We start from the raw sequence: 24,795 nt of genomic DNA, 5'->3' as shown, positions 1-24,795 counted from the left end.
GGCAGGTGAATGGGAAGAAAAATGAGAAGTTTTAAGTCAACACTCTAGTCTGCCAGATGGCGGACACAACAAGACAAATTTACTAAGAAGAACAAGGATTCAGGAAATAGGAATTTCATGATTGAGTGGATATAGACAATAAGATATCAATTAGGGTGCCTATCTGTTATACTTGAATAACAGCAGAGTGGATGGTGATATTATTCCCTAAGAGAAGAAACATGAGAGAAAAAAAGAATTTGGAGAGTTGAGAAGTGAAGAGTTCTGTTTTGAATGTTTGAGATGTCTGACAGTTCATCAGACTTCCAGGTCAGAAGAAAGAAAAAAGATGTGGCCTGACACTAGAGATTTAGAAGCCTTTTAACATAAAGGTGGTCAGTGAACTCATGAACATTACTTGCTAGGGTAGGCAACATCAATAGAGTGCATAGAGTTAGAAGAAAGGAAGAACTTAGAATTTTGAGGAATACCAACACTTCAAGCACAGGAGAAAGAGGTATTTGAAAAAAAAAAAGAAAAAAAAAAAGTTAGTGAGGCCAAAAAGGAAAAAGAAATACCAAGACAGCATGACTGGTCTGACAACAGCCAAAAACAGAAAATTTCAAGAATAAGAGGGTAGTTCATTGAGTTGAATGTTGCTGAGAGATGAAGGATGAGTCCATGGAGTCAAAAATAAGAAGGTCATTAATGATCTCCAATGGGAGATATTTTGGTGGACCTGTGGATAAGGAAGCCTTTTTGCACTGGGTTGGTAAGAGAATGCAGATGAAAAAATGGTAACAATGAATATAGATGACTCTACAAACAAAAGAGGCAAAGGAATTTGGGCACTTGCTGAAAATACAAGCATTAACATTAAACAAACAAAACACTAAATTCTTATATTGAAAGAATTAACATCTGGGAATGTCCATACTACCCAGAGCAATCTATAGATTCAACACAATTCCTATTAAAATACCAATGGCATATTTCACAGATCTGGAACAAATATTCCAAAAATTTATATGAAACTAAAAAGACCCCAAATATCTTCAGCAATCTTGAGAAAAACAAAATTTGAGGGATCACAATACCAGATATCAAACTATATTAAAAAGTCATTGTAATCAAAACAGCCTGGTACTGGCACAAGAATAGGCATCTAGACCAGTGGAACAGAACTGAGACCCCAGAAATCAAATCATGCCTTTATGGCCAATTAATATTTGACAAAGTAGGCAAGAACATACAATGGAGTAAAGACAGTCTCTTCAATAAACGGTGCTGGGAAAACTGGACAGGTACATGCAAAAAATAAGATAAAACTAGACCACCAACTTATACCATCCATGCACAAGAATAAACCCCAAATGGATAAAACACTTAAATGTAAGTCACAAAACCATAAAAATTCTAGACGAAACCATGGGCAGCAAAATCTCAGACATTTCACATAGCAGTATTTTCACTGAAATATCTCCTAGGGCAAGAGAAACAAAGGAAAAAATACACAAGTGGGACTACATCAAACTAAAAAGCTTCTGCACACCAAAGGAAACATCATCAAAATTAAAAGGGATCCCACTGTATGGGAGAACATATTTGCCAATGATACATCTGATAAGGGGTTAATTTCCAAAATATATAAAGAACTTATACAACTCAATACCAGGAAGACAAACAATCCAATTAAAAATATGGGCAAAGGACCAGAACAGACACTTCTCCTAAGAGGACATACAGATGGCCAATACACAAATGAAAAGATGTCCAATGTCACCAATCATCTGAGAGATGCAAATTAAAACTACAATGAGATATCACCTCACACCTGTCAGAATGGCTACAGTCAATAAATCAACAAACAGCAAGTGCTGGAGAGGATGTGGAGACAAGGGAAGCCTCACATGGTGCTGGTGGGAATGCAGACTAGTGCAGCCACTGTGGAAAACAATATGGGGTTTCCTCAGAAAGTTAAAAATGAAACTGCCTTTTGACTCATTGATCCCACTTCTGGGAATATAGCCTAAGCATCCTGAAACACCAATCAGAAAGAATGTAAGTACCCCTATGTGGTGATGGCCAGAGAGCAGGGGAGGCAGGGACTAGGTGGACGCGGATAAATGGGGGAAAGTAGAGGACATCTGTAATAGTGTCAACAATACATTTTTTAAAATAAAATAAACCATATCTGCTTGACTAGGCACCCGAATCCCTGCTTTTCCCTTCCCTTGCCAGATTTTCAGAAAAACTGCATTTATTTTCAGAAATCTCAGATACTGTCCAATGTGCTAATCCAAACTGGAAAGACCACTCAAAACTAGTACTGCTCAGGGGCTGAATGTCTAATATTATTACTGCTAAAGACTCCCGTGGCATGGTCTCATTTACACTTTGCCTCCTTCCTGACACTGACCTCCATCAAGTGTGAGTGCACCACACTGTGTTTGACCCCGGGGGGTTCTGACTACCGGCTGATCAGTGCCATAGTCTATGCACTCCTCCTTCCCCACTGATGGGAGCCACTGAGCAACCACCGCACTTCAGCATCAATAGCACTTATAATACTAATAGTTACCAATATTTAGTGTTAATTTTGTGCCAGGAATCTTGCTAAGTGTTTCATAGAAATTATCTAATTGCATCCTATGAACAATTTTTTTATTCCCTTTCATTCCAGATGAGCAGATTGATGCTTAAAGAAATTAAGAAACATGCCCAACATTCACATACAATAAGTGATGGATCTAGGATTTCAATTGAGGATTATCTGACTCCAGGACCATATCTATGATAACATGAATTAGAATAGACCTCATGGATGTTTTTCCATTTCAATGAAATCAGGCCTCCTGGAGCAAAGGGATTATGGCCTGTGGTTTCAGATCATCAACACATAATAGTTTCCCCTGTACAAGCTATTGAGCCACATAAGCATAAAACAAACAGCCCTGCCCTAAAAGACTTTTTAATCTGGCCAAGGAGATCAGACAAATAGTTTTGAAAATGCAATGAACTATAAAAAATAGCATATGATTAAGGGTCAAATAACTAGTACAGATTAGAAATGCTGTTGGGAGGTAAGAGGAAGAAGAGATCTAATCAAGCTGAGAGGATCTGAAAAGGCTTCAGAGGAAAGACCTGAGCTAGACCTTGAAAAATGGGTCCAATTTTAACAGGAAGAGAAGAGGGAGGAGGATATGAAATCAATCAGCCGATATGAAACAGGGACTGAAATGTTGATGATAGCAAATGCAGGAAATGAGCAGGTCACTGCCATCGGATTTGGGCAGAGCCAGTTTTTCTCAGCATGAAAACATCTACAACCAAACTGGGGAAGTTATCTTTCTCAAGCTCCATTAAAGACTTCTAGCCCAATGATGGTTTTATTTTTCAGAGCTAATAAAAAGTTTTCATTATGTGAAATACCACTCCATCCTACCATTAACCAAACCCCAATTCAAGTTATTTCAGGATGTTGACTTCTCCTATTTTCTGATCTGACTCATGCAGTGGCAGCCTGAAGGAATAAGCTTAAAACCTCTAATTGAGGCAGCAAAGAAATAGTGAATTAAACCTTTTATATCTGTGTGGTTGCCAAAATTTTATGGAAGAATGAAATATATATAATCATGTTTATATGTTATGAGCCAGATCAGTTCATTACATTTTCAGAGTTGAAGCAAACTAATTTTAAAAAATTTTTAGCTGATTTATTTATCAAAACTTCTAGTTTGATAACAGAGTAGAGGATTTCAGAAGATTGTCTTATGAATGAAAATCTGTGTCTTTAGGGGGTACTATTATACTCCTGGTTATTATAGATAAGTGTAATAACTATTATATTCATTTAAGAAGTAATGATAAAATAATGAGTTAGTACCTTTGTTTATTCCAGCTTTTGCTTTTCCAATTTAGTAAAAATGAGACACAAGAAAATATTTAACTGTGCTTGAAAGCAAGGGATTCAGAAACTATGCAAGGAATGATCATATTTAATATTTGTAAGATGGTCATGTTACTCACCATCCTCAAAACATCATTCTTAGGCCCGGCTGGTGTGGCTCAGGGACTGAGCATGGACCCACACATGGACTCTAGAGGTCACCAGTTCAATTCCCGGTTAGGGCACATGACCAAGTTGTGAGCCAAATCCCCAGTGTGGGGTGTGCAGGAGGCAGCCAGTCAATGTTCTCTCTCTCTTTCTCTAAAAAATCAATGAAGAAAAAAAATGGTTTTTAAACAAATGTACAAAAAAACCCCACATCATTCTTAGTATTGGTGATTAAATCAAATGAATACAAGTAGTAATATACAGTGACACCTTTATACCTTTAAATGTACAGCTTTGGGTTTTTTGAGGGTGTAATTTTTGACTGAGACTATCAATACACGATTAGATTCAGCACTCCTCATTTGCATGGAATGTCATAATCAGCTCTACTCCATTTCAGTCAAATGTCCACTGCTAATTGCCAGGCAGCAGATATTTATGCATTTAAATATAGTGAACAAATATTTGTGCCTGAAAAATAATGAATTGGATTTTAGTTAATTTGAAAAAATAATGACAAAACAAAAGGTCATGTGAAGTAGAAGCTCTTCCAAATACAAGGCATTGAGCAGATGATGTGTTTTTCATCTATATTCATTTCAATATCTCCCACAGTAAAGCCCTATGAGTCTCAGTAATGGATTGTTGGATGGATTTTGCAAACTGAAACACTAAACTGGCTGATTCTAGTCAATGAAGGCATTTTTGTGGAGCCAGGTTTCCAACTGAGATCAAATTTGTTTCTTTGTCACTGGTTAGGACGTGGCTTAGTATACATAGTGGTTCTATTGTTTTGACTAAAGGAAGAAAATGTTTGCTTTTGTTTGTTTGCTTGTGGTATGACTTGTTGCAGAAGATCAAATGCCAAAGATGACAGAGAGAACAAGGTCCTCACGTGACCCCTGTGGAGGGAAAAGTGATGGTGACAGGCTAAAGGAGCTGCCTTAATGAAAGTCCATGTAAGACTCTGATTCTGACTACTGATGCTTTAGGGAATAAATGACAAAGCCCTTCATAGAGGTGGGCACCTAAAGGACAGCTGTTGGGGAACATCAGTGTACCATACCCACTGCAGAAACACTGACATTTTCAGGGATGGCAGTACTAGCTAAAGCAAGTGCGATCTTAACAGGAAAGAATAAAGTAGTGTAATGTGAGTAGTCTTGTTTCTGGGCACAACTGAGAAACCATCCTGAAAAATGCCCAGAATTAACTGAGGGGGATTTTAAGAGGAAGTTGATTTCCTATATAAGCGAGGTGTATTGGGAGGAGGTGGTGGAGAAATCAGTCTATGAGTATGCTCATACTTCTTCTTAAATATTATATAAATATGAAATATGTCCATAAATTTAATGTTAAAATGTCAACATCCCTCCAAAGGAGCCAGGCAAAAAGATTTATCCCAGACAAGCTTGTGTGAAGCATGAACCCTCTCATCATAAACATCAGCGAACATAAGTGATGACTATCTGATAGAGTTACTCAATTTTCCTCCAATTATTTTTGGAGGACATAATGCTTTTTCTAAATACTAAAAAAGGAGTTATTCCACCATCACACTGGAAAAAAACTTCCATAAAGACGTGAAACATGCTTTTTCAAAGCTAGGACGTAGGCAATTATTTATAACTTGTTCCAATGCATCGTATCCAGTATTGATGCGGTTTAAGTGAGTATAGGACTTGAACTGAGCAATAGATTCTTAGTGGATAGTTTTCATGTTGCTCCTCTAGAATTTAATTCACCTGATCTAGTTTGTAATCATTCTACTTAAGGAAAGACAGTGCTGTTCCACCATTTGGGGAACAGCGGAAGGATGTCTGTTCTAAGCACTGGTTCCACATGGTGCTGCAGCTCCCAGCCATTGCAATATGACAACAAAAGGAAATAAAGACGTGAAACTATTTTGATTCATAGACAATGTGATCACAAGTATAGAAAATTCTAAGGAACCTACTGAAAAATCACTGTGACTGAGTTTAGCAAACTAACATACAAAAATCAATAATTGTACTTCTATATACCAGCAATAAACATTTTTAAATAAAGATGTAAGTAGACTTTTTAAATAGCATCAAAAGCACAACAACTACTTAAGAATAAATGTGTCCAAATGTACTTTAAGGTTTGCACTCTGAAAACTACAAAATATTACTAACAAAAATTAAAGAAGAGCTAAATAAATACAGAGGCATAACATATTAATAATGAAACAAAAGCATTCAAGATTATTAATATATCCTTTCTCCCTAAATGTATCAATAATAATGCAATCCCAATCAAAGTCAGCAGAAATTGACAAGCGAATTCTAAAATGTATGGAGGATGCTATGATGAGCCATCCAGACCCTCCTCCAGAAAGAAAGGAATTCTACCCCTTCGCCACTGGCAGTCCAGCAGAGGTCAGATGTCACTCCCACTTGGGAATTGCCTTAGCAAAAGAGAGATGCTTCACCCAATGTCATGTCCCCTTCCCAGGGCAGCTTGCATTACTCAAAAACTTACAGACATGGAAGTTTAAAGGCCTGTTTCTCTCATTCCATCTCAAGGCAAATTGAAAGTCGTTGCATCTTCTAAGTACTTTGCAGCATCAGTTGAGGGTTCCATTGAAACTATTTTGCAGATTACTTCTCTTTTGACAAATCCCATTTCTTTCTCTTCCTTTACAGTGTTGATCCCCAAAGCATTCCCTAACAGACGTCCCACATGCTAATTTCTACCTTAGGTTCTGCATTCTGGGAACCTTGTGATAGAGTCAAGGAGAGACAGTCACAGAAACCCAGGGTCTAATTTAAATTCTGTAATTTAAAACTTAATTTTAAAAATATTTAAACTCCTTAAAGTCAATGATGCTGGTAACATGATATTATACTAATGATATTAGCATTAAATAATATTTACATTTTTGTATAGTGCTTTATGGCTTACAAATAACTTTTGTGTGCGTTATTATATTTACAAGAAGCAATGCCTAAAATAGTAGTGATTATTATTATAGCCAATAAAGAAAGAATAGAAGAGCTAAGTTTATCCTGTACCATAAAATATTGAGATGAGGCATTGGATATCATGCCAGTCACATGGAATATTAGGCTTTGAAATTAATATTATCTAATATCTTTCTCTGAGGCATTTTTAAAATTGGAGAAAAAAAAAATCACATGTGACAATGAAGATCTGAGGTGGGTGTGTGTGAAGGCAAACACCCACTTAGCAATCTATTAAGGTTCTTAGAATAAAAGCACACACCCACAGACACTTCACAGGTTATTTAAATGTTGATATGTCAGAGGATCAGCCCAGAAAAGGTTTTGTGAATTTTTCTTACTAGACCTCTGAATGCATTAAAAGTCCCCCATTAAATTACAGGAATGCTCTTTGAAAGTCCACACTAACAAAGTAGCGAATGTTGCTGCTTTCCTTAACTCACATGGAGGCTTTGTATCTGAGCCTAATCAGCAAAGTCCCTTTGAAATCATTAGTGAATGTCCCTCATCAATTTCAATATCATTTAGGGGAATATTCAGAATATAATAAAATGCAAACAAATTAGATCTCATACTTTAAACACACTGCTTGGATATGTCTACCTTCTCTGCAAAAAAATAAAATAAAAAAATACACACACACACACACATTGTTGTTTTGCAACTTCATTTGGTTGAATGACAGAAAGAAAACATTCCAGATGACAAACAAATGAGAAAAGAGTCTAATACCTATTATCCATTTAAGTATTCTCTAAGACTAAAAATACATAGATATAGCCCTATATTTATCTTGTATTTTCTAGAATGTGAGAACATAGGATGAAAATACAGAATGTATAATCAGGACTAAAAGCCTTAGTCCCTAAATATCTTTACCTAATGAATGTAATTCTAGCTTATGCTTCGTGAGTTGCTGTTTAAAAAAAAACAAAAGCAGCCCTGGCCAGTTTGGCTCAGCGGTTGGAGCGTTGGCCTGTAGTAGGGGATGATAATAGAGATAGAGGAGGATATGAGTGTGTGAAAACAGGGGTATGTGGGAAATCTCTGTACCTTCCACCTCAATTTTGCTGTAATCCTCAAATTGCTCTAAAAAATAGTGTCTTAAAAATTAATTAATTAATTAATTAATTGGGAAACATAATGAGCTTCCTAACCCATTCCTCAAAACTAACATAGCACTGATACAAAAACCAGAAAAAGATAGTAGCAGGAAAGGCCATAATGGGTCATTTTCACTGATAAGTATATAAACAAAATTTCTAACTGGCTAACTCAATACCAAAGAGTATTAAAATAATAATACTACTCTATGCGCTGAGAAACTGAATGAGTCATTCTGTAAGCGTCCACTGAGATACAGAATAGAAACCACAGCAGTTATTTTTTCAGAGATAATTTAATATGAAGAATTGTTAACCAGCCAGATTTTGAAAACTCTAAAAGGCAGTAGGGAATACAAAAATATCATGGAATAGGCAACTGCAGGAAGCAGCTACCAGCCCTAGGGCTGAGAACAAAAGACAGAGGTTTGAATTAATACAATTTAGACGCTTAAGTGACTTCTCAGAGCTGGGGCCACAGAACTCAGGATGGGGTGCTCGCTGGCTGGCGCTGGTGTCTGTCTCTATATGGAGCACAGTGAGACTAGGTCTAGGATTGTTGTCAAAACTACAGACTGGAGCCAACTGTTGCTATTGGAACAAACTATCGCTGCTGAAATGATAAACAATTGCTGAGAAGGAGCAGGAAGCAAACAGGAAATGTGTCCCTTCTTCCTCCTTCAGACACCCGGTCGGCCTCTAGCCTCCTCTCATCGGCAGGGCCTAAAAGCAAGCCAGTTGGCAAAAGAGAAATTGATTAACAGAGTCCCAGGCCCTGCACACAGACAAAGCATATGATGGTGGGACTGAAATTTAGGCACTAGCTTAATTCCAGCATAGGTACATATGCAAGTGAAGGTCCACTGTACTTCCCATGGCTCGGATTTCCTCTATACATCAAAGTCAGAGTTCTTATTGGTTTTCTTGCTCTTTACTCTTAGATAGCAACACCTTAAGAACAAGAAGAATAGCCCAATTGAGATTGTTTTGGTAGTTGCATTATACATAAATATAATTTTTATAAAACTCAGAATTTGAACCACGTTCCTCTTCACTTATACTGTGTTTCTTCATTTGAATACATTTATTTTAATTTCACCGTTCATTGATTCAGTTATTCAATTCACACATGGTTCTCATCAAGTAAACTCTTTTTAATAAGGTATTTTTGTGTGTTTAAATAAGCCAAGTAGTTTAATACAAACTGTATTTACATTAACATACTCTTGAGGAGCTTCTTGTGAGTTGTTTGACTTTTTTTTAATGAGTTGAGATGCTTTTCAATTTTTTTAAAAAAATCTAATTTCTTGGAATGTGAAGCAGTAAGGTCCCTGGGTAGAGAGGAAAGCAAAGAGTGGCCAGAGTTGTTGATTCACAGGGGAATAAGTCTACCAACCTAATGGCCTCTCTGCTTTCCTTCTGTACCTACAAGGACCTATCACCAACATTTACTCAGCCAGACAAGGCAACTCTCCATCATTCAATCATTTTCCATTTTGCAATAAACTCACATCGCATTTCAGGTTTATTCTCCCCATTCTAGACCTCATTTCACCTACCTCATTCTGTGGCCACTGAGACAACTATCACTGTAGCATTAAAAAATGCTGAATCCAAGTATTCGTAGTCTTTTCTCAACTCTCATTTTTTTTTAGTTATCTCCCTTCTCCTCTGCCATTTACAGCCAAGTTTATTTAAAGAATTGTCTACATAAACCTTTTCCAGTTTTTCTTCTCATGCACAATTCTGTTTGTCTTAAATTTTGTATTTTTGTGAAAGGAATATGTATTTCACCAAGGAATATATATGGACATTTGCAAATGCCCATACACCTATGAAAAGATGTTCAACATCCTTAGGCACTAGGGAACTGCAATTGAAACCCACAGTGAGACACCACTTCACGTCTACTAGGACAGTCATAATTAAAAAATGCAGAATAACAAGTGTCCATGAGGATGCGCAGAAATTGGAATCCTGCTGGTGGGAATATAAAATGGTGTAGCCACTTTGGACAACAGTCTGGCAGTTCTCTGATTAAATATAGAGTTACTGTCTTATCCAGAAATTCTTCTCCTTGGTACAGATCCAACAGAAATGAAGGGATATGTCCCCACACAAACTTGTACATGAAAGTAGATAGCAGTCAAAAGGAAGAAACAATCAAATGGAAAATGTGGTGTATCCATACAAGGGAAAAAATTTCAGCATGAAGTACTTGTACATACTACAACACTAATGAATCTTAAAAATATCATGCTAAATGAAAGGAACCAGACACAAAAGACCATATAATATATGGTTCTATTAATATGAAATGTCCCAAATAGACAAATCCATAGAGGCAGACAGTAGAACAGTGGGTGCATAGTGCTGGGGGTATTGGAGGTGGGGGGTAGTAGGGAATGGAGGTAGCTACTAATGAGCATCAGGTTTCTTCTGGGATAATAAAAATGCTCTAAAATACATTGTATTGATGTTATTGTGAGCATACTAAAAAACATTAAATTGTGCACTTTAAATGGGTGAATTGTCTGTGTCCATTGGTTATGCATACAAGTTCTTTGGTTTATCTCATCCCCCACCCCACCCCCGAAGTTTGGCAGTCTGAACCACACTCCTTTCTATGTCCCTGGGTTTATTTTGTTCATCAGCCTTTTTTGTTCATTATATTCCACAAATAAGTGAGATCATGTGGTATGTGTCTTTCTCTGATTGGCTTATTTCGTTTAGCATAATACTCTCCAGGTCCTTCCATGTCGACTCAAAGGATAAGAGATCTTTCTTTCCTACAGCTGCATTGTGTTGCATTGTGTACATGTACCACAGCTTTTTTTATCCACTCATCTACTGATGGACACTTGGGCTGTTTCCAGATCTTAGCAACTGTAAATAGTGCTGCTATGAACATAGGGGTTCATATATTCCTTCTTTCTTTCTCTCTTTCTCTCTCTCTCTCTCTCTCTCTCTTTCTTTCTTCCTTTCTTTTTTTCTTTTTTGATATTTTGTTCAGATAGAGTGGGAGGGAGAGAGAGAGAGAGAGAGAGAGAAACATCGACGTGAAAGGGACACATCAAGTGGTTGCCACCCACATGACCCAACCAGGGCAGGGGACGAACTGCAACTGAGTTATGTGCCCTTAGCAGGAACCGAACCCGGGTCTCTCCTGACCGCAGGCCGATGCTGTAACCGCTGAGCCAAACTGGCCAGGGCCATATATTCTTTCTAATTGGTGTTTCAGGCTTCTTAGTATATATTTCTAGAAGTGGGATCACTGGGTCAATGCGTAACCAATGGACATAGACAGCAATGCTTGGCAGGGTGGGGGGCGGAAGGATAGAGAGGAGGGGGGGAAAGGAGAAACATCTCTTACTAAAAATAAATAAACCTTTCAAAAAAAATGGGTGAATCGTATCTCAATAAAGCAGTATCTTTAGAAAAGAATATAAAAGAATGTATATATGATCCAAAGATCATCTAGTTTGAGAAGTCTAATACCGCTTTCATGTCCTCTGCATGATCCTTGTCTGTCTTTTTCCAGTGGAAGGTAGGAGCTGTTTATATGTTCTGGATGTTTATCTTTTGTTAGTTAAAAGTGTTCCAATTTGGTGCTCATCTTTTATACATTATTTAAGGACTCAGTGGATGAACAGAAGGTCTTGATTTTATTGAGTCTAATTTATCAAGATTTTCATTTTAAGATTGTGTTACATGTGATTGCTTAAGAAAATTTCCCCTGCCCTGTAATATAGTCTTAGATATTTATCCTCCAAAAAGTTTAAAGTGTTGTTTTTCATATTTAAATCCTAATGATGTCTGAAATTAAATTTCATATATGGTGTGAGGTGGAGATCCAATTATATATTTCCCAGGTAAATAATAAATTGTCTCAGGTGACTTAATAAAATAGTTATTTTCTTAGTAATCTGCAATGTCGCCTCCCCAAATGCTACATTTCCCTAAAGGAATGGGTCTGCTTCTGAACTTGCCATTCTGTTCCATGGATCTACATATCCATCCATTCTTAATTACAATAGAGTTGTAATAAACTCTTATATTTTGTTTTTTTAGGTATATCTTCACTATTCTTGGCCTCTGTTCTTCCATATACATTTTAGAATCAGCTTAACTAATTACATGAAGATTAGTGTTTGCCATTGTTATGAAATTGCACCGAATTACATATATATATTTAAAATGAGTTGAGATCTTTAAGTTATTGGATCTTTCTATCCATAAATATGATCTCTCTCTTCATTTAGCTATGTCTTCTTTAACATCTTCTAATTAGGTTTTCTAGATTTTCTTCATTGAGATTTTGTATATCTTTATTTGATTTATTATGAGGCCCTTCATCATTTTTCTTGTTCTTTAAGTCTGATTGTTCTTCATATATTTTCTTTTATTTTTTTTATCCTCACTTGAGGACATTTTTTCCATTTTTTGTTCAGATAGAGTGGGAGGGAGAGAGAGAGAGAAACATCGACATGAAAGGGACACATCGAGTGGTTGCCACCCACACGACCCAGCCGGGTACAAACTGCAACCGAGGTACATGCCTTTAGCGGAAACCGAACCCGGGTCTCTCTGGACCGCAGGTCGACGCTCTAACCGCTGAGCCAAACCGGCCAGGGCTCTTCACATATTTTCTAACTATTTTTTCTTCTGTATAAATGTGCAGTCGCTTTATATATTGTTCTTATATCCAATAGTGTAATATTGTTGCTAAACCTTTATTAATTCTAATAATTTTATATTGTTGGGGATTCTCTCTGCAGTTAATTTTATCAACTATAATTATAAATATATTGTTCTTTCAGATTCCAATACTTTTCTTATCTTCCTGGGCAGTATCAGGCCACTAATATAATACTGGGGGGAAGAGAGAGAGAGAGAGATACTAGGAGAGTGAGAAAGAGAAAAAGAAAAAATTGCACATGGTGGGCATCTCTGTCTTAACTTGATTTTAAAAGGACTGTCTTTACTATTTAACCTTTTAAGTGTAATATTTTCTATAGATTTTTAGTAAAAACAAAACAAAACTCTATTTCAGATTCAGTTCCCTTTTGCTATAAACTTTCTAAGAAGTTTTATCATTAATAGATGTTTTTCTCTATGTACTAAGATAATTATATTACTTTTCTTGTTTAACTTCTTTTTTTAAGTGACACATTACATTTAATGTTAAATCAACCTTTCCATTTTCATCACGATTTCATATTTTTATGGAAATCCAAACAATGAGCATGTGCCTATGTGCACTAGTAGTTTTTCAACATTGAGTAGCAGCCGCATGTAACCCAGCAGAAAACTAAATCAAAGGCTTCATTTAACTATATTAAGTAATAGGCCAATTTTTAATGAATAGCAACATTCAATAACACTTAATTATTTGCTTAAGAGAAAATCATAAGAAGTTTTTGTTATTTTACAAAAAATAATATAAACTATTATTGTTTGACCAGAACATGTTGACAAAGAACTTGTGTTTCTGCATCCATTCAAGGCCCTTGAAAAGTTCCTGTAGTTCCCTCTTATAAGACATGAGAATCACTGCTCTGGTCATAGTCTACATTCCACCAGCTATAATCTATAAATGCATATCCATTTACCCTCTCCTATTGAAACAAAATCTCTGCTTCTCAAATTTTAAATTACTATATTTGCTATTTCCTGCTATTTTCTCTTTAGAAAACTGTTTTATCTTCCTCCATTAAATTACTACTTAAAATTCTCCAGGAACATTTTCTTCTCTGAATATTCCATCTGACTCAACCCTAGTCTTTTTATTAAACTATTCTTCAGCTAGTAATTATTTCCAGTCCTTGGTAATGTATTACATTTTGATAATGATTATGTGAAATACATAAGTAGAATTATATCTGACACATAAATTGCTCTTGATATACAATAATTATCTAGTTAAAGTCTTCCCTCCATTAAATTAGTAAAGCTAGTAGGCTATTTACAGCATTCACACTTCTCTGCTGGTAACAACATATTGTTTTGCATGCCATTAACATTCTGTGATATGGTCAAAAATTACTATTCCTACTCCCACCCCAATCATCATGACTATATCACACAATGTTCTTTTAGGGTGTCCTCTTTGGCCTGCTACCTTTTTCTTTCTTACTTATGACTGCAATCTCCACTAGTAAATCGGCCTCTTTCCTAAACTTGATCAGCCCAGCTGGTTGGACTACAAGGACCCTGTGATTAGGGCCAAGGCTTACGATCAGATAAGGAATTATTATTTTTGCCCAACAAATTTACATTTCAATTTGCCAATGAATGAGAAATTTGCTGCGAGATTTTGCTGGAGTCATGTTTTGAATCTTCTACCATACAGATACATAATAAAATTAGCATTTGAAAATATTGCACAGAAATACATTTCTGTAGAAATTAAAATCAAAGCTAATAAAAGTAAAAAATAAGTATGACCAATTAAAGTCCTTAATAAAGATAATATAAAAAATATCTGAAAGAGACAGAGTTCAAAAGTATGAACTATCAGTTGAAATAAATGTGACCTCAAAACCTGATTTTCAAATTTTGAGTAAAACTACAAAGTAAATAAATTCTAAATCATTTCCTGTGCCTGTTACAAAGAAATATAAAGTTTAGAATAAAGAGTAGCATGTAAGTCTGTGAAGCAGAAAACCTAATAATATTCTAAAGAAAACAGTTAAAAGCATACTCATTATTTTTCACCTAAAGGTTGGCTTCCTACTCTGCCTCATGATCTTCTGTCTTATCTTGCCCCTCATGGGCCATCTGTCTACTGTATAATGTAGACATTGGTAGGTGGAAGCTATTCAATAGTTTTCACCAGTGGAATGACATGATCAAATTTATATTCTGCCCCTTGTATGGTGGTTAGATGGTAGGAGAAGAGTTGAAGAATGGCACCCAGTTAGAAAACTGTGTTAGTACTCTGGAAAGGAGATGACGGTGACTTGAACTTGAATGGGAGCTTTGGATGTGATGAAAATTCATATTTGAGATATACTTGGAAAGTAGTACTAATGAGGATTACTTCAGACTGGGTAAGAGGTTTAAGTGAGAAAGAAGTATCAAGGAAGACTTCTAAGTTTTTGGTTTGTGCAACTGAGAGAATGTAGGTACCGTTTCCTGAGAGAGTAAACCAGGAAAGAAAAAGATATGGGATTCAAGAAAACAAAGAGGTTTTGCCCTGGCCAGGTGGCTCAGTTAGTTAGAGCATTGTCGCAATACACCAAGGTTGTGGGTTCAATCCCCAGTCAGGTCACCTATAAGAATCGACCAATGAATGCATAAATAAGTGGAACAACAAATTGATGGGTTTTTTTTCTCTCTCTCTCTCTCAAAAAAAAAAATCAATAAATAACATTTTTAGAAAACGAAAAGTTCATTAAACAAAATAGAAACAGACTCACAGATACACAGAACGGACTGATGGTTGCCAGATAGGAAGAGGGTTGGGGGACCTGAAAAGGTGAAAGGATTGAGCAGTACAGATGGGTAGTTACAAATTGTCATGGGGAAGTAAAGTACAGCACAGAAAACACAGTCAGTCCTATTGTAATAACTGTGTATGGTGCCAAGTAGGTACTGGAAATATTAAGGGAAACACTTTGTAAAGTATATGATTGTCTCACCACTATGCTGTGCCCCTGAAACTAATACAAAATAATATTGAGTATAAACTGTATTTGAAAAATATTAAAAATTAAATAAATAAAAATGACTAGTTAGCAAGAGAGAGAGAGAGAGAGAGAGAGAGAGAGAGAGAGAGATTTGTTTGTAATATCTTAAATTTGAGAAGCCTATGGTGCATCCAAGGTGGTGATATCAAGCAGGCAGTGACAACAGCTCTTCACAGAGGAAAAACTAAGGAAAGAGATCAAGCTTGAGACAATAGAGTGCAGCAGCTAACTCATACTGACTTGCTAGGAAAATTGTAAGCCAGTTGTTAAACACAACCATTATTAAAAATTAAATTAGATAAGCTTATAATCAAATAAATTATATTAAAAACAACGGTAATAAATAGTCAAAGCTCATGATTTTCTAATTATCTTACTACATTGCTTTGTAATTATCTTACTATCATCACACTGGTAGCTTGAAATCTGTCATGGTAGGCCCTGGTGGGTTTGGCTCAGCAGTAGAGCATCAGCCCAAGGACTAGTGAGTCACAGATTCGATTCTGGTCAAGGGCATGTACCTCAGTTGGGGTTCGTCCCCAGCCCTATTTGGGGTCTTGCAGGAGGCGACCAATTGATGTGGCTCTATCACTTCGATGTTTCTCTCTCTCCCTTTCTGTCCCTTTCTCTCCCTCTCACTCTATCTGAAGATAAATAGAAAAATATCCTCAGGTGAGGATTAAATAATAATAATAATAATAATAATAAAATAATAATAATATATAATCTGTCATGGTAGGAGTATTTATACCATAGCAATTGGTAAATTCTTTAAATCAGATCTTTATTTTCCTCAGAGAGCTGGTTATTAAACATTTACCAGCATACCACTGGCTAGAGATACACATTTGAGAGTCATTAGAGATGGTATTTAGACCACATCACTGGGGTGAGTATAAAAGAGAAGAAAAGGCCAGGACTGCAACCTGTAGATGTCAGAAGAAAAGGAAGAATTTGAAAAAAAAAAAAAAAGAGACAGAGATTGAATATTCGTGGACCCCAGTCAAGATGGCAGCATCAGTAAACATGGTACTTCACCTCCTCCCACAACCATATCAAAATTACAACTAAACTACAACAAAACCATCATTCAGAAACACCTGACATTGAGCTGAGTGGAAGTCCTACAACTACGAAATTAAAAAAGCAGCCACATCGAGACTGGTAGGAGGAGCGGAGGCACGGATGGGCTGGTCCCACACCCGCATGTGGTGAATAAAAATCAGGAGGGATACCTCGGCTGGGAAGGTCCTCCCTGAAAAGTGAGAGGTACCCATCCCACACCAGACCCCCCAGCTCAGGGTTCCCGTGCCAGGAGAGAAGCCCCATCACTTCTGGCTGGAAAACCAGAGGGAACTGAGGTTGGGGAGGCTGAGGTTCTGGAGCCCCAGGCAGTTGCTCTTAAAAGGCCCTGCACGGACTTACTGAAACTTACTCCAAGCTCAGAGGGGAGGCAGATTGAAAGGCACCAGAGACATGCAGGAAGAACTGAGCTGTTTGGCCTCGGGACTACGGCTGGAGGGGCAGCTTTCTCTCAGATAGACTTGCTGTGGGAGGCTGTTGTTCCTTTGGTGAGCCCTTCCCCGGGGTGGCAGATGACCACCATATCTAAGACTCTAGCAACATGGCTCACACTGTTGTCCACCCACCCCCCACCGCCCCCGCCCCCGGAGATTTCTTGAAGCCCTGACCCACCCAAGCTGTTTCCAAAAGCTTTTCCATAGGATTGGCCTGTCTTGGATCCTGCTTCAGAGTTTCCTAAAATCTCTCAAACAAGCAGCATCTGGTCTCGGCAAGCCTCATACCTCTCGTTAAGTGGCCCCAGGTCTGGCACTAGAAGCATCCAGCCTTGATTCACAACTTGGTTTTCCTGGGCACCTCCAAGCCCAGCACAAGAAGCAGCCATCTGCAGATCACTTTGTAGTTTATGCTTCACAGGCAGTGGCTGACTGTGCCCCAGAGCCAGCACACCCAGTAGACAGCTTCAGACCACATTGAAGCACCACCATTCAAGCACCTCCACAAGTGACACACTCAAAGAGTGGACTCAGTGGGTACCAGAGCCCTGCTGAACTAAGTCTTGCTGTGTGTGGTGGGCCCCTACACCATTGATCCTCCAAGGGAATCAGAGGCCAGTGGTCAGTGGGCTGAGCCAGTCCTTGCAGCTGGTCAGCATGAGTAAATCCCTCCCACTGACATGCCAACACCAATCAAGACTCAATTACAACAATTACAACAGAAGGGTTTGCAGTCCACACCAAGAGTGCACCTTGGGGGCCCAGCTGGGGTGATCAGGGAGGCTGTGTCACTGGATCCTACAAAACACCTACAACAATAGGCCACCCTACAAAGCCTAGGAGACATAGCAACTCTACCTAATACATAGAAACAATCACAGGGAGGCAGCCAAAATGAGGAAACAAAGAAACATGTCCCAAATGAAAGAAAAGAACAAAACTCCAGGAAAAGAACTAAACAAAACAGAGATAAGCAATCAATCAGATGCAAAGTTCAAAACACTGGTTATAAGGTTGCTCAAGGAACTTGGTGAGACGCTCAAGGAACTTAGTGAGACCTTCAAGGAACTTAAGGAGAACTCCAAGGAACTTAGTGACAATATCAACACATAAAAAAGCACCAGTCAGAAATGAAGGATGCACTAAAATAAAGAATAATTTACAGGGAATCAATAGTAGAGTAGGTAAAGCTAAGAAGCAAACCATCAATTTAAAATACATGGAAGCAGAAAACACCCAATCAGAACAACAAAAAGAATCCAAAAAATGAGGATAGTGTAAGGAGCCTCTGGAACAACTTCAAGTGTGCCGATATTCGCATCATAGGGATGCCAGAAGGAGAAGAGAAAGAGCAACAAATTGAAAACCTATTTGAAAAAATAATGACAGAAAACTTCCCTAACTTGGTGAAGGAAACAGACATACAAGTTCAGGAAGCACAGAGAGTCCCAAACAAGATGAATCCAAAGAGGTCTACACCAAGAAACATCATCATCAAAATGACAAAAGTTCAAGACAAAAAGAGAATCTTAAAAGCAGCAAGAGAAAAGCAGTTTATTACCTACAAAGTAACTCCTATAAGACTGTCAGCTGATTTCTCAAAAGAAACTTTGCAGGCTAGAAAGGAGTGGCAAGAGATATTTAAGGTGATGAAAAGCAACGACCTACAACCAAGATTACTTTATCCTGCAAAGCTATCATTTAGAATCGATGGACATATCAAGAGTTTCCCATACAAGAAAAAGCTAAAGGAGTTCATCACCACCAAACCAGTATTATATGAAATGTTGAAGGGTCTTCTTGAAGGAGAAGAAGAACAAAAATATGAACAATAAAATAGCAATTAATACATATCTATCAACAATTGAATCTACAAACAAAATGAGCAAGCAGAACAGAAACAGACTCAGAAATACAGAGAACTTTTTGTTTCTTGCCAGATGGGCGGGGACTGGAGGGATGGGTGAAAAAGATGAAGGAATTAAGAAGTACAAATTATTTGTTAAACTGTTGAACCTCAAAGGGAATGGGGGTGGTAGGGTAGAATGAAATAAACCAAAGAACTTCTATGCATGTATGCATAACCAATGGACATCAACAATAGTGTAGGGAAGGCAGGAGGGGGGCAGGATTGGGAAGGAGGGGGTCAATGGGGGAAAAAAAGAGGGACATCTCTAATTCATTAAACAATAAAGATGAGTTAAAAAATAAAGAATATTAGTGGACAATGAGATACAAAAGAAAATTAGGAGTGTGTGATATCTGGGAAGATGAGTGAAGGACATATATATATAAAGAAGGATGTGACCAACAATATCAAATGCTGCTAATAACCAAGAAAGGTGATACTGGAAACTGAGCACTCACTTTGACCATGGGGAGATGGTCTGTGACCTTGACCAAAGTAATTTCAGTGAAATAGTAAGGATGAAAATCCAATGGCAGTGAGCCTCAGGAAGTATGCAATGCAAAAAAGTGAAGAAAGTATAGTAAGTTTGGCTGCAAAAATAAGAAGAAAAATGAGACAGTAGCTGGAGGCAGATGCGGGTCAAGGAAATTTTGTTTTCAAAAAATGAGATATTGTATTATATTTGCATTCTTATGCAAAGACCCAGCAGGTAGTATAAATTGCTACTGCAGGATAGAGAGTTGCTAACCACAGGCTAGAGGTCCTTGAAAAAGTTAGAGAATGGGATTGAGTCTAACAGGGGAGGATTTGGTTTACTTACACAGGAGCAGAAACCCTCTAATCCAACATCCATTGCAAAATGGAGTATACATGGTGAAGAAAATCAGGATATGCCACTCCAAAATATGCCACTTTGGCATAAAAATTCTTTTGAACTGGAGACAAATGAGAATCAACAAATGTAGAAAGAAGTCTTCCCAGTTCAGTTTCTGACTAAAAGCAGAAACTTCTGAGAAATGAGGACTGCCATAACTCTCTCTCCCAGGGACATTTCATGAAGAAGACAGAAAGTCAGTGGTAAGACAAAGAGACAAATCTACTCCATTTGTTTCTCCCAGTAGTAACCTTCTCACAGTTTGCTGCCCTCAGAAGCCTAAAACCCCATTCCTTTGTCTTGTCACTTCTCTCCTCATTTATTGTTCTTTGTTAAGATTCCATATAAGCCCGAGTTCTAACCACTCCTTTGAGTTACTCATCACTGGGTTCTCCCAGTGCACATTAACAACTCTGCTTTTCTCTTGTTAATGTCTTTTGTTGGTTTATTTCATAAGCCCAGCAACTGAACCTGATGGTAGAGGAAGTTTTTCCCCCCTTAAGTTTTCCCACCAACACGGATGAAATGCTCCACCCCAGCCACAAGTGTCAGCTCAAGTATTATTTCTTCCAGTAAGCATTACTGAACACCCCACACCACCCATAGCCACTGACCTTTTCTGGGCTCCCCTAGCTGCCTGACAAAGTGTATGATAGTGTCATTTTTTGCAGTGCATTGAAGTGGTCCCTTTCCAGGATCTTCTCACTCACATCCTGGAGCTCCTTGGCAGGGCTCCTCAAACCTCAACCTTAGCACGGTGCTGGCACATAGGAGACCCTCAATAAATGTAATTAGACAGGATGAAACTGAGAAAAGGTAGCAGATATAAAGAAATAGAAAATAATAAAAGAAAAGCTGTCACCATTTATTAAGAATACCATTCAGATAGCAACCATCAGGGAATTTCTATTCTGAAGATGTCGAAATAATAAAAATTAAATCTGTAAAAATTCAATGGAAGAGGAAACACAGGAAAGCTGGGCAAAAGATAATATGTCACACTTCAGTATTAGGCAGCCTTCAAATTCAATTCCAGAGTACCAGCCTTCAAAGAAAAATAAACTTTAAAAATATATCACTGGTTGGTGTGGCTCAGTTAGTTGAGCTTCATATCATGAACCAAAGGTCACTGGTTCAATTCCTGGTCAGGGCACATGCCTGGGTTACTGGCTCGATCCCCAGTAGGGGGTGTGCAAGAAGCAGTCAATTGATGATGTTTCTTTCTCACATTAATGTTTCTCTTTCTCTCTCTCTCCCTCCCTCTCCATTTTTCTCTCTCTAAAATTAATAAAACTATTTTTAAAATTAAAAATATCACAAAAATATTACTCAGAAGTAGTGTGGTTTTTAAGCAAAGGATTTTTCAATACCATGTCTATTTTGAGAGTATCAAAACCAGTTATCTTGTCATCTGTTTAGATTTTTTTCCCTAGCCACTTTTTGCCTTTCCTATCACTTTCATTTAAAAGCAATCAAATGCGCTGTCACCGACACTAGATTATAACTTCAGATGCAAAACAAATAATGAGCAATTCTTTAGAAAAAGAGAGTGCATAATGTAACCACTGACTATATGCAATATAGCAAAGGAGGTAATAAAACAGAACTAGACTTTTCTATGATACACTCCTCTAACACAATATTGGCCCTCCAATCTGCAAAAGCCCCAGGCTACACTTAATAAGCAATCCTAAATCTATTCTGCTTCTCCTAAGGGGGGTATTGAACTCTGAGCCCGGAAAACCTGCTTCCTTTGGGTCCCTCCCGAGGCAGACACCAGACCTTAAACTTGGCACAAAGAATAGAAAATTATGCATGACTCTGGTGTTTCTTGGAAGGCAATAAATAATTAATTTTCACTTTTTCCACCCTCTCCCCCCACCACCTCTCCCTAATACCTAATGCTTACCCAAAATGCCTTCAATAAATATTTACTTCTTACCACTTTAGAAGATTCCTCTGTTCCGGTGTTTCCTATACATGTCCTATCACGTGAGTCACCTGGTATGCTCTGCAAAATACAGATTTTCCGAGGACTCTCTTTACAGATTATGATGCAATGGGTCTGGGATGGGGCCCAGGCTGCTCCATTAAAATGTAAATGTTCCAAAGAAGAGATAACAGTTTAAGATTTTGTTTTATTCATTTGATTTGTTTATACCTCACCTCTTACAGAGAAGGGTTTGTGGTGCCTAGCTACAAGGTGGACTAAGAGAAACCTCATGGATTCACAGTGTGATGAGAAGCCTCCCAGCTGTCTCTCACTGCTCAGCTGGGTAACCTCAGATCCATTGTTCATCCGGTGCCCACCATTAGCAGGAGCCAAGCAACAGTGGATTCCACTCGCAACCCTTTATCATCAGCTGTGTGAACTTTGCAATTTATTTGAGACTCTGAGCTAACTCATTTCTTCATCTGTAAAGTGTTAGATTTGATGATCTTGGAGGGTGACTGCTTACTTTATATGTAAAACAGGCCCATTCATCCTGATATCTTTTATGAAGCTTCTAGGGAAAATTGCGAAACATGACGGGTAACTTTCCCGAGGAATGCTTCTGTGAGCAAATGCAAAATAAAACATTTCCTTTTGCCATTTGTCAGTTTAAATGGCATCTTCCTCCCACCCCCCACCCCCCAAAAACCCCAGATATATTGAAGTCCTAACCCCCACTATCTCAGAATGTGATTCTATTTGGAAATGGAATCTCTGCAGATGTAATCAAGTTAAGATGGGGTCATGCTGGATGTAGGTGGGCCCAATCCAATGACTGCTTTCCTTATAGAAAGAAGGAAATTTCGACATAGAGACACTGGGAAGATGGCCACGTGAAGACAACAGAGGCGGAGATTCAGTTATACATCAATAAGCCAAGGAATGCCAAGGATTTCTAGCAAACACCAGAAGCTAGGAGAGAGGCAAGAAACTGTTCTTTTAGAGGAGAGTGTGACCCTGCTGACCTTGATTTCAGACTTCAGATTTGTGAGGGAATAAATGTCAGTTGTTTCAAGCCACCCAGTCTGTGGTACCACAACCACCACCTTAGGAAACATTCACCATTTACCCAAGGAAACATAAGCATTGAATTATGATGATTAAAACTACATTTAACTTAGAGTAAATACTCATCCACCTCTTTAAAAAATAATTTTTAAAAAGGAAACAGTAGAGTTAAAAAATGTACCCATAAAGCCACATCACCCCCACCCCACAACCCTGCCTCCCACCATCACTCCCTGTGACGCTGAAATAAGATGTTAACACACCTCCCTGGCAGTTCACAAGCAGAGGAAAAGAAAGGAAATAGCATGAAGAAACGGAAGCATGGTGATCAACAACAAAACGGCTTTATCAGACCGAGTGAGATCGGGTCTTGCCTATGTGCCTGCCGGACAAAAATATATAATGTTCCAGGACACAAAGAGAAATCTCTGGAGTTCTGCTATAATGTTATTCATGGTAATTCAGAATTCGGTGTACAGGTTCATCCCGGATGTCCAAATTAGACTTATTATGGAAGATCCCCCAGTAGACTGCTTTTTAACACTCACGCACCTGACACCAGGAAGAGAGAATGCCTCCAAGCAGAAAGGCTCCTGTAGAACCAGTCTCATTTTGGTCATTGTGGAAGCACTAAAATACTATAAATTGACCACAAAATGAGGGAAAGGTCCTCTTCCAAACAGGATTTTCTACACATCATTTCTTTTCTCGCTACAAACTTCAACTGCTAGCCATCAAGTCCTCCAAAGAGAGAGAAAAATGAACTCTTCCCTCTTTGCAATATTGGACAGCTCGCTTGCTCAGGAGTAAGTGTTCCCAAACATCGATCTCCCAAATAAGATTTGGAGAGTATTTTGTAAGACTTTCCTTCAAGAAACAAATAAAAATAAAGGCCAGTGGGATAGAAGAGGCCTGGAGGAGAGCAGCACAGTCATGAGGAGCTTGCGGGAAAGTTGTCAGGACATGTGGCGTCTCTGTTAGTCTTGCATGTGGTTCCTAGGGAGTCCTGCCCACTTTTATCCAGGAAGGTGGTGATGGGAACAGTTTCAGTCTGCAAGGAATCTTCAAGAATAATGTAATTTCCACACTAATTTTAAAATTAAAAAACAAACAAACACTAAGTCAATACCTTTATTGTCATTTCCCTGGAGTAGTCACCCATGAATGGCTTCATTTGAAAGAGCAATTCTGCAAATTTTGAGTGGCATGGTGTAAAATAAACAGCAGAGAAAGGTCAAGGGTTTGGGATCCCCAATTCATAGAGAAATTGTTCTAGTGAACTTACCCAGGGCTACTAAAAAGTAAGAACCACTAACCTCACTTGAATTGACTCTAATTTCGGTCTCCAGATTTGGCAGAATAGTCCCATAGCTGGAATTCAGATCTAACAAGAATCATCACATAAGTACAAGTCATAATTAGGCAATTACAGTTTCTAATGACATGATTGTTCATATGTATACCAATAGTATAATTAGTACTTATCAGATTATGGGTTCAAATAGACTGAAGATTTCTGGGTTTTTTTTAAAGTGCTCATCGGCCAAAAGTCATTCTCAGAGCATTACACTGTTATTGCCTACAAGATAAAATATGCCCGCGATCTTCTCCGTGTTTCTTAATACATAGAATAAGGGTGAAATAAAACACTCTCCACAAGCATAGAGCTTTCTTCCT

This window comes from Molossus molossus, unplaced genomic scaffold (assembly GCF_014108415.1).
Source record: "Molossus molossus isolate mMolMol1 unplaced genomic scaffold, mMolMol1.p scaffold_m16_p_9, whole genome shotgun sequence".
In the NCBI taxonomy this organism is placed as follows: Eukaryota; Metazoa; Chordata; class Mammalia; order Chiroptera; family Molossidae; genus Molossus; species Molossus molossus.
Note: the sequence above shows the minus strand (reverse complement) of the source record.